Genomic DNA, 10135 nt, shown 5'->3' with positions numbered 1-10135 from the left:
AAATTATCGATACGTCGGAGACGTATCAGCATCCCCAAGCTTAGTTCCTGCTCGTCCCGAGTAGGTAAACGATAACAAAGATAATTTCTGGAGTGACATGCCATCATAACCTTGATCATACTATCGTAAACATATGTAATGAATGCAGCGATCAAAACAATGGTAATGACATGAGTAAACAAATGAATCATAAAGCAAAGACTTTTCATGAATAGTACTTAACGACAAGCATCAATAAGTCTTGCATAAGAGTTAACTCATAAAGCAATATAACTAAAATTTGTAACTTAACAAAAATTTGTAACTTAACAAAAATTTGTAACTTAACTAAAATTTGTAACTTAACAAAAATTTATATATAACTAAAATTTGTATATAACTAAAATTTTATATAACTAAAATTTATAACAAAACAAGTACTCCGCGCGCCCCGTACATCGCCGGTACGGTCAAATTTTAAGTGGTACGTCGACGACGTCCTTCTCGCGCCGCGTGTACGTCGACGAAGTCCTTCTCGCGCCGCGCCGGCCGCGCAGCCCGGCGGCCGTGTTCTTTCCGACGTACGACCGCCGCCCCGCACGCGCCGCGCGCCGTCCCGTTCTTTGACCGCGCGCCGCCGCCGCACACGCGCTGCCGCCCTTGTGGCTGCCGGTCGACTTTTAAAAGAATTCAAAATTTGACTTAAAAATTTGTCACTTTTAAAATAACTTAACAAAAATTTGTCACTTTTAAAATAACAAAAATAACTTAACCACCGCGCGTATACGGAGGGGGCAGCGCTCGTCACCCCCTCCGTATACGCGCGGTGTTTTTTTTGGGATCGAGAGGGGGCGGCGAGGGTTATGTGTCCTCGGCACCGCCACCGCCCTTTCGCCACCGCCCTTTCGCCACCGCCACCGGTCTCTCGGTCACGCGGTCACAATTAATGCATATACACAATTAATTTGTTTTTACTACATGTTTTCAGGACTGACATATGGCGGACGATAGAGCTGACCCGATTATGGCCAGCTATGATCCGGACGCTGAAGATCATATGTTCGGCATCATAAACGGCGATATTATATATGTGCCGACCGAACAAGAAGAAGATGATATCTCTTCTTATCTGAACCTTGACGGTCAAGATGAAGGCCGTCAGCAAGATGATGCCGAACAAACGTCGATAAACGACGATCTTCAATTGGAAGTAGCAACCACCTCCGGCGCCGAGGTATATATATACATTGAGCCTCTGGTGATACAAACTAACTGATTTGAATAAATATGTGTGTACTAACGCGCGCGACTCTCTTTCTTATTTTAGCCCTCGGCCGGATCGTCGAAACAATCGAGTACGTCGTCAAAGCGTGGCGCAACCAAGACAATGAAACAAGGAGAAACATGTACCATCGAGGTTGTCGACGGTGCAACCGGCAGGCCGCTGGAGCCCCGCAAGAATGCCACCAAGTTTATCAACCAATGCGGAGCCGTTGTTAGAGACAACGTCTCGATCACCGTCCAGGAGTGGAATGAGCCAAAGAAGGCACGAATTGGTTTCACTTTTGTCGATAAGAGAACAAAAAAAGATTGCTTCAAAAAGCTTATGGAACATTTCGTTCTACCTCCGGAATACAACAAATTCGATAAGGAGGGTAACAAGATTGAGGAAAACAAGGAGAGGAGGAGGCTAGTCAAACAGTTCGCTCTTCATAAGATGGCCGACGCATTCCGGAAATTCAAGCAAAATCTAGCCCGTGACTATGTCAACGAGAACAAGACTCCGGATTTCAAAGGACAATATGAGAAACTGAAACATGATTGGTCAGAATTTGTGAAGCAAAATAAATCGGAGCAGTTCATTCAAATATCAAAAAAAATAAGGAAAGTGCAGCTAAGAAGGAGTACAATCATATTATGGGGCCAGGAGGGTATCGCCTTTGGGAGCCTAGGTGGGAGAAGATGGAGAACGAGCTGAGGGCGCGAGGAATCCGTCCAGGTACGGAGGGATGGGACCCAAGGGCCAAAAGCTGGTGGTACGGGCATGGGGGAACGCTGAACCCGAAGACAGGGGAGTGTGTTTACCGGGGCAAAATAATTAAACCCACCCAAGCCCTTATTGACGCAATGAGGGATGCTCAAGAGGGAAGATCAAGTTCAACGAGAGAACGACGCGCCGACAAAAGCCCTCGGGAATCCTGAACACGGAGGACGTGTACGAGGCATGGGGCACATTCCGTGGAAAATAGGGTTCTCCCGAACGATGACCCGTACGGTTACGTAGGCCGTAAGAGAAAGATGGATCGGGAAGCAGATGTTGTGGCGCGGTTGGCATCGGAAATGGATGTGATGAAGAAAACCGTGAGTGTACTAGTAGCCGAAAGAGATGCAGCTCGGGCGCAGCATGAAGATCATCCATTGGATCTCGGAAGCCAGCAGCGGAGAAGCAGCGTGGCTTCCACGGAGGCCCCACCGGCTAGTGCACATGCACCGACGATCGAGATTACCGCACCGGAGCCTCCGGCGATCGAAATTACTGCACCGGAGCCTCCTCGCTACCCCGTGGACGATGTAAAGGAGATGAAAGAATGTCATCTGTATTATCCAATTGGGAACATGTCCATGAAGGTAGCCATCGGCAGTGCTTTACCATGTGAACTTGGAGCACTCCACCACAACAAGCCCATTCAAGATGGCTATGCTCGTGTCACGGTGGAGGACATAGTCCCGTGGTTTGAGGACCTGGAGATTGACATTGCTATACCTGAAGGGGAGAGAAGACTTGGAGATGTCAAGCGCCATTTCATTCTATGGCAAAAGAAGTTTATCAAGTTTCCAGGCGAGGCGCCAAGGCAAACAAGTCCACACCCCTACGGTGGTGGTGGCGGTGGCGGCGGTGGTGGTGGTGGTGGTGCTTCACCTACACCTCCTTCACGTGAGCTGACGCCGCCCCCCAATTCACCTCCGGCGGGCAGCAGCCGCCGCCCCCGGTCCGCCCCGGGCGGGTGCAGGCCGCGCCCCCCAATCCACCTCCGGCGAAGAAGCAGAAGCAGTCCTGGACTATCAACCCGGACCCTTATGTACCTAAGACCACAAAGGTACCGGAGCCATCACTGAAGCCTCTCCCCAGAAGGCCTTGGGAACGTAGTGCCGAGGAAGTCAACGTGGCCACGACTGCTGATTATGAGAAATGGAAGGCGGACTGCAAGAAGAAAAGAGAGCCCGAGCCCAAGCCAGTATTTTCTGATGAGCAAAAGAAGTGGGCTAAGTCATTTTTGAGCACACCGTCCCAAGCCGCGAAGAATCTGCCTGACGACTATGCACGTGAACTTCGTAGGCAGGCACTCATGTTGAAGGATAAGAAAGAGCGGGCGGAGAAGTAGGAGAAGAAAGCCTTGGAGGAGGCCGAGAAAGAATTAGCAAGTACAAAAAGCGGGAAACGAGTTGCCCAGCTCGGGGAACAAAGTAAACAATCGATTGCCCCGCTCATAGTGAAAGCCGCCGGTCCGGATGCCCCCGATATCATAGCAGCTGCGGCAGCACAGGGATTGACCGTAACGAGTGCCGCAGAACAAGCGGCCAACTTAGGTATGACTCTTCGTGCAGTGTTAGGCCTTGAGGAGGCGCCAATGAGTAAACCAAGTAATTACATATCTGCGGAATGGGCCCCTCGTCGAGCTCCGTGCAGGAAGAGGATCTACCTCAACAAATGAAAAATCTGCTAAATTGGTACAAGCGTTACATAAAAAATAAAAACGCCAAAGAATATATTTATGCGGAAGTTAGACATGAGCATCACTTCAAACATTACTATGTAACAATTCATCTGAGTGAATTGTTCCAGCTTCTCAATCTGCGCGAGCTCGAAAAATCTATCATCAGTTGCTACGTTTTGTAAGTGATTTATTTCTACCCCATCTCGTTCATTGCCTGCACTATATATATGTCATAACTATATTGTTCTGTACTCTATAATGCAAAATGAAGATCAAGGAATGCGAAGTAAGGAACATCCATAATGTTGGGTTCATTGACCCACACATCGTTAATGGATATGTGTTAAAACATCACCCGCCGACGTGGAGGAAGACCTGTGGTGGTTTCTTGATAAGCAGGAACTCAAAAGTGATATTCTATTTCCTTACCATTTTGGGTGAGTGTTTCTGTTTTGAGCACATTCTCTTTTGTTTACTCCATGCATGGTATGTGGCTAATCGATGAGTTATGCATGACTGTGCATGTATCGTGTCCGCAGGTTCCACTGGATTCTGCTAGTAATTAAATTTCACGACTCCACAGTAATCGTCCACGACTCTCTGAATATGGATTCAAAGCTTTGGACCGACATGAGAAAAATGATGCAGAAACAATTATTTTCATTCATTTGCGCTCTATATCGATCGGCCTATTTCGTTCATTTCCTAATATCAAGGAACTAATAACTCTCTTGTTCATTTAATTTTCTTTGCCTCGTAGGGTTTGGAGACGGTTCGTAGATGCCAAGGTCGGTGAGTTCAAAAAAGAGCTACATTTTATGCGGTCAAAGAGTGGGACTGGGGATATTCAGCCACCGGGGACCAATCTATGTGGATACTATGTTTGTGAGATGATCCGGAGATACACCTCTGAGCGGGTTCCGAGTGACAACAATGTCAAGAGGAATAACCTCCGGATGACGCTTACTCCAGAAGCTCGCTTCCGACCACTTCAAGAGGAACTAGCTGGATGGTTCGTGAGGGAAGTCGTCGATCCTAAAGGAGAACACTATGTAGAGGACGTAGAACTTTATATGCACTAAATTGTGTATGGAAACTTGTTCAAAATTGTATATGCTGGTCATCCGATATTGAATATATATTGTATATTCCTCTTGAATTCTCTTTGGTTCTAATTTCAAATTTGTTTGAAATTGTACATTCATATGCATGTATGTAGTACCGTAGAATATGTGAAACTCCTTCAAAATTAAAATAAAACACAAAAGAAATAAAACAATACAAATTAAAAAGAAACCAGGTTTAGGGGGGCTAAAACCCTAAACCTGCGGCGGCCTTTAGTCGCGGTTGGCCAGAGAACCGCGACTAAAGGTCCTCCGCCCCGACGGACTGCCGGCGGCCACGTGGACGAGCCTTTAGTCGCGGTTCGTAAGGAACCGCGACTAAAGGGGGGGCCTTTAGTCGCGCTTAATTGGTCGCGGTTGCGCAACCGCGACCAATGGCAGTTGCGAACCGCGGCCGAAGCCCTTTTTTCTACCAGTGAATTCATGTAGGTTTCAAATCATGTACGATTCCACCGGACATGACAGTCTAATCCTACGGTTTTCCTATTCATATGTTCTATGAATCCTACGAATCAAAGAGGCCCTAAATGTTATATTTTCAAATGGTAAAATTTTGAGGTTATCGATTTGACCTATCTGATTTTTTAGGTTATTTTTTGTTGGGCTCAGGATTTGATAATTGACTTATGGACCATGTAAAACGGACTTGATATCTGCATCCTCCATGCGTTCTTCCTTGCACCAAATTAAGGACCAGGGCATGCACTGCTCTGAAGCATAATTTCCAGTTCAGTATCGGCAATTTTGATCACACACCTACTCAGGTAAAAATGCATCAATCAAGAAACAGAATCGCACTGGAGCAAGCTAGGACGAGAGGATGCAACAACTAGAGTAAAGCGATGTGAAGTGGTAGTGAATAGCATCTCCCATAGAGAAGCTTTCCGTAATCTAACTACATCTCAAACATATATGGCGACGTGACTAACCATCAGCTTCAACGTAACTTTCCGCTAGCTAATTGAGGCCTCCAACCTAAGCAACGCCACGTACGGCAGAGTGTGCTCACGAAGACACCGCATGGGCGCATGGCATATGTAGTGAGCAACCTCAAATTAAAAGTATACTCACCAAGACAAGCAAGATTCACACTGCAAAATGGATTCCATTTTTTCAACTAAAAGAAGTACCGCTTTCTTTCTTGCCTAGTCGCCATGGAATGCAATGTGAACAGAACTATACACTCACACAAAATTCATGCATACATTAAGACCGATTATGAAGCATGATCACTCTGGGAAAACGGGAGCTGAAACGAATCCATCAGGAAAGGGACAGGGCGAGATAGAACGCCACACGCACGCACGCAAACATGCACTTTGCTTGCTAGCCATTGATTTTTTTTTTTTTTGCTAGCCATTGATTAATTTGCTACCTAATGCGTTTAGTAGTAGGCAGGATGAGTGAAGATCGGCAATTATTTGAATGGATGGATCGATCGGGCCGGCCGGTGAGACATCGCACGCATCAAGAGGCAAGAGCGCAGCACCACAATGAAATCTGTCACACGGTGTTTGCATTAAAGCTAGCAGGCATTCACCAATCCGTGTCTCCCTCTCATCACCCCACGCACCTCCATCCGTTTGCTGAATGGAATTTGCATACACGGCATGAGTATTGAGTAGTACTGTATTCAATACTCGGCTGAGGTTGGTTCCCTTCTGTTGCCATGTCCAAATTCAGATCATTTGCATGGTGAGGTTGGTTACGTTTCGGGGCGAAGAGATAATAGCAGCGCGCGCTGGCTTCCTTAGGATATCAAATGGCCTTCATAGCAATAATACATGAACTGCCATTTTAGTGAAGACCAAAACAAATGAACTGTTGTACCTGGAATCCTGAAAAATACATCACGGGTGGACTGTACAATGAGAGTATAAATGTTCTTATTGTACAAGTTACATGAAAGCTTATTCCAATGGGTTGTGATATGCATCTAGTCGCAAGTGCCTCCTGGATTCAATCCAAGCACTGGTGGAAAAAGGGCCTTCCATCTAGCCCCATTAGTTCCCAAATATTTCGAACCGTGACTAATGGGATCTTTAGTCGCGGTTCGGGAGGCGAACCGCGACCAAAGGCCTGGGCCCATGACGCGCTGACAAAAGCCCTCGGGAATCCTGAACACGGAGGACGTGTACGAGGCAAAGGCGTCATTTCGTGGAAAGAAGGGTTTTCTCAGGAAAATGACCCCTACAGTTACAGAAGCCGTAAGAGAAAGACGGATCGGGAAAAAGATGTTGTGGCGCGGTTGGCATCGGAATTCGATGAGATGAAGAAAACCCTAAATGTACTAGTACAAGAAAGAGAGGCAGCTGGGACGCATGAAGATCATCCAGCGGATCTCGGAAGCCAGCAGCGGAGAAGCAGCGTGGCTTCCACGGAGGCCCCTCCGGCTACTGCTAATGCACTGGCGATCGATATTACTGCACCGGAGCCTCCTCTCTACCCCGTGGACGATGTAAAGGAGATGAAAGAATGTCATCTGTATTATCCAATGGGGAACATATCCATGAAGGTAGCCATCGGCAGTGCTTTACCATGTAAACCTGGAGCACTCCACCACAACAACCCCATTCAAGATGGCTATGCTCGTGTCACGGTGGAGGACATAGTCCAAGGGTTTGAGGACCTGGAGATTGACATTGCTACACCTGAAGGGGAGAGAAGACTTGGAGATGTCAAGCGCCAGTTCATTCTATGGCAAAAGAAGATTATCAAGTTTCCAGGCGAGGCGCCAAGGCCAATAAGTCCACCCCCCTACGGTGGTGGTGGCGGTGGCGGCGGTGGTGGTGGTGGTGCTTCACCTACACCTCCTTCACGTCAGCCGACGCCGCCCCCCCAATCCACCTCCGACGGGTAAGCAGACGACGCCCCCCAGTCCGCCTCGGGCGGGAACGCCGCCCCCCAATCCACCTCCGGTGAAGAAGCATAAGCAGTCCTGGACAATTAACCCGGACCCTTATGTACCTAAGACCACAAAGGTACCGGAGCCATCACTGAAGCCTCTCCCCACAAGGCCTTGGGAACGTACTGCCGAGGAAGTCGACGCGACCGCGGCTGCTCACCATGAGAAATGGAGGGCGGAATCGAAGGCGAAAAGAGAGCCAGAGCCCAAGCCAGTATATTCTGACAAGGAAAAGAAGTGGGCTAAGTCATTTTTGAGCACACCGTCCCAAGCCACGAAGAATCTGCCTGACGACTATGCACGTGAACTTCGTAGGCAAGCACTCATGCTCAAGGAGAAGAAAGAGTTGGCGGAGAAGCAGGAGAAGAAAGCCTTGGAGGAGGCCGAGAAAGAATTAGAAAGTAAAAAAAAGCGGGAAACGAGTTGCCCAGCTCGGGGAACAAAGTAAACAATCGATCCCCCGCTCATAGTGAAAGCCGCCGGTCCGGATGCTGAACTAATGGACCCCACAATCATAGCAGCTGCGGCAGGACAGGGATTGACTGTAACGGGTGCCGTGAGAACAAGCGGCCCGGATGAGTATGACTCTTCGTGCGGTGTTAGGCCTTGAGGAGGCGCCAGTGAGTGAGGTAGTAATTACATATGTGCCGAATGGGCCTCTCGTCGAGCCTGCGCAGGAAAATGATCTACCTCCACAAATGAAAAATCTGCTACTTTGGTACAAAGGTTACATAAAATATAAAGCCGCCAAAGAATATATTTATGCGGAAGTTAGACATGAGCATTACTTCAAACATTACTATGTAACAGTTCATCTGAGTGAATTGTTCCAGCTGTTCAATCTGCGCGAGCTCGACAAATCTATCATCAGTTGCTACGTTCTGTAAGTGATTTATTTCTACCTCATCTCGTTCATTGCCTGCACTATATATATATATATTGTCCTAACTATCTTGTTGTGTACGCTATTATGCAGAATGAAGCTTAGGGAATGCAGAATAAGGAACATCCATGATGTTGGGTTTATTGACCCACAAATTGTTAATGGATATGTGTTAAAAAATCACCCCGCTGACGTGGAGGAAGACCTGTGGCTTTTTCTTACAAAGCAGGAACTCAAAAGTGATATTCTATTTCCTTACCATTTTGGGTGAGTGTTTCTGTCTTGAGCACATTCTCTTTTGTTTACTCCATGCATGGTATATGGCTAATCGATGAGTTATGCATGACGTACTATGCATGTATCGTGTCCGCAGGTTCCACTGGTTTCTGCTAGTAATTCAATTTCACACCTCCACAGTTCTCGTCATCGACTCTCTGAATATGGATCCAGGGCTTTGGGTCGACATGAGAAGAATGATGCAGAAGTAATTATTTTCATTCATTTGCGCTCTATATCGATCGGCCGATTTCGTTCATTTCCTAATATCAAGTAACTAATAACTCTCTTGTTCATTTAATTTTCTTTGTCTCGTAGGGTTTGGAGACGGTTCGTAGATGAAAAGGTCGGTGAACTCAAAAAAGAGCTACAATTTAGAAGGTCGTGGATCGGGGATATTCAGCCACCGGGGACCAATCTATGTGGATACTATGTTTGTGAGATGATCCGGAGATACACCTCTGAGCGGGTTCCGTGTGATAACAATGTCTAGAGGAATAACCTCCGGAAGACGCTTAGTCCAGAAGCTCGCTTCCGACCACTTCAAGAGGAACTAGCTGGATGGTTCATGAGGGATGTCCTCCATCCTAAAGGAGAACACTATTACGAGGATGTAGAACATCTGATGCATTAAATTATGTATGGAAACTTGTTCAAAATTGTATATGGTCATCCGATATTGAATATATATTGTATATTCCTCTTGAATTCTTTTTGGTTCTAATTTCAAATTTGTTTGAAATTGTACATTCATATACATGTATGTAGTACCGTAGAATATGTGAAACTCCTTCAAAATTAAAATAAAACACAAAAGAAATAAAACAATACAAATTAAAAAGAAACCAGAATTGGGGGGGGGGGCTAAAACCCTAAACCTGCGGCGGCCTTTAGTCGCGGTTGGCCAGAAGAACCGTGACTAAAGGTCCTCCACCCCGACGGTCGCCTGGCGCCCACGTGGACGGGCCTTTAGTCGCGGTTCGTAAGCAACCGTGACTAGGGAGGGGGGGGGGCTTTAGTCCCGCTTATTTAATACCGGTTGTGCAACCGGTATTAATGGCCGTTGCGAACCGCGACTATTGGCCCTTTTTCCACCAGTGAAGGAAAAGTGTGGATGACAAAACCAACAAATATACAGGTTTCTTAAAGGCAAAACCTATTATCTATGTGTAAAATTAAGCAAAAACAAACTGCTACCGATTTTGATGGATCATAAATGTTGGGACTCATTTGGGAGTATAGTCCACCTTCA

The sequence above is a fragment of the Lolium rigidum genome, chromosome 3, assembly GCF_022539505.1.
Source record: "Lolium rigidum isolate FL_2022 chromosome 3, APGP_CSIRO_Lrig_0.1, whole genome shotgun sequence".
Classification (NCBI taxonomy): domain Eukaryota; kingdom Viridiplantae; phylum Streptophyta; class Magnoliopsida; order Poales; family Poaceae; genus Lolium; species Lolium rigidum.
The sequence above is the reverse complement of the archived record's forward strand: the minus strand, read 5'-3'. Positions refer to the sequence as shown.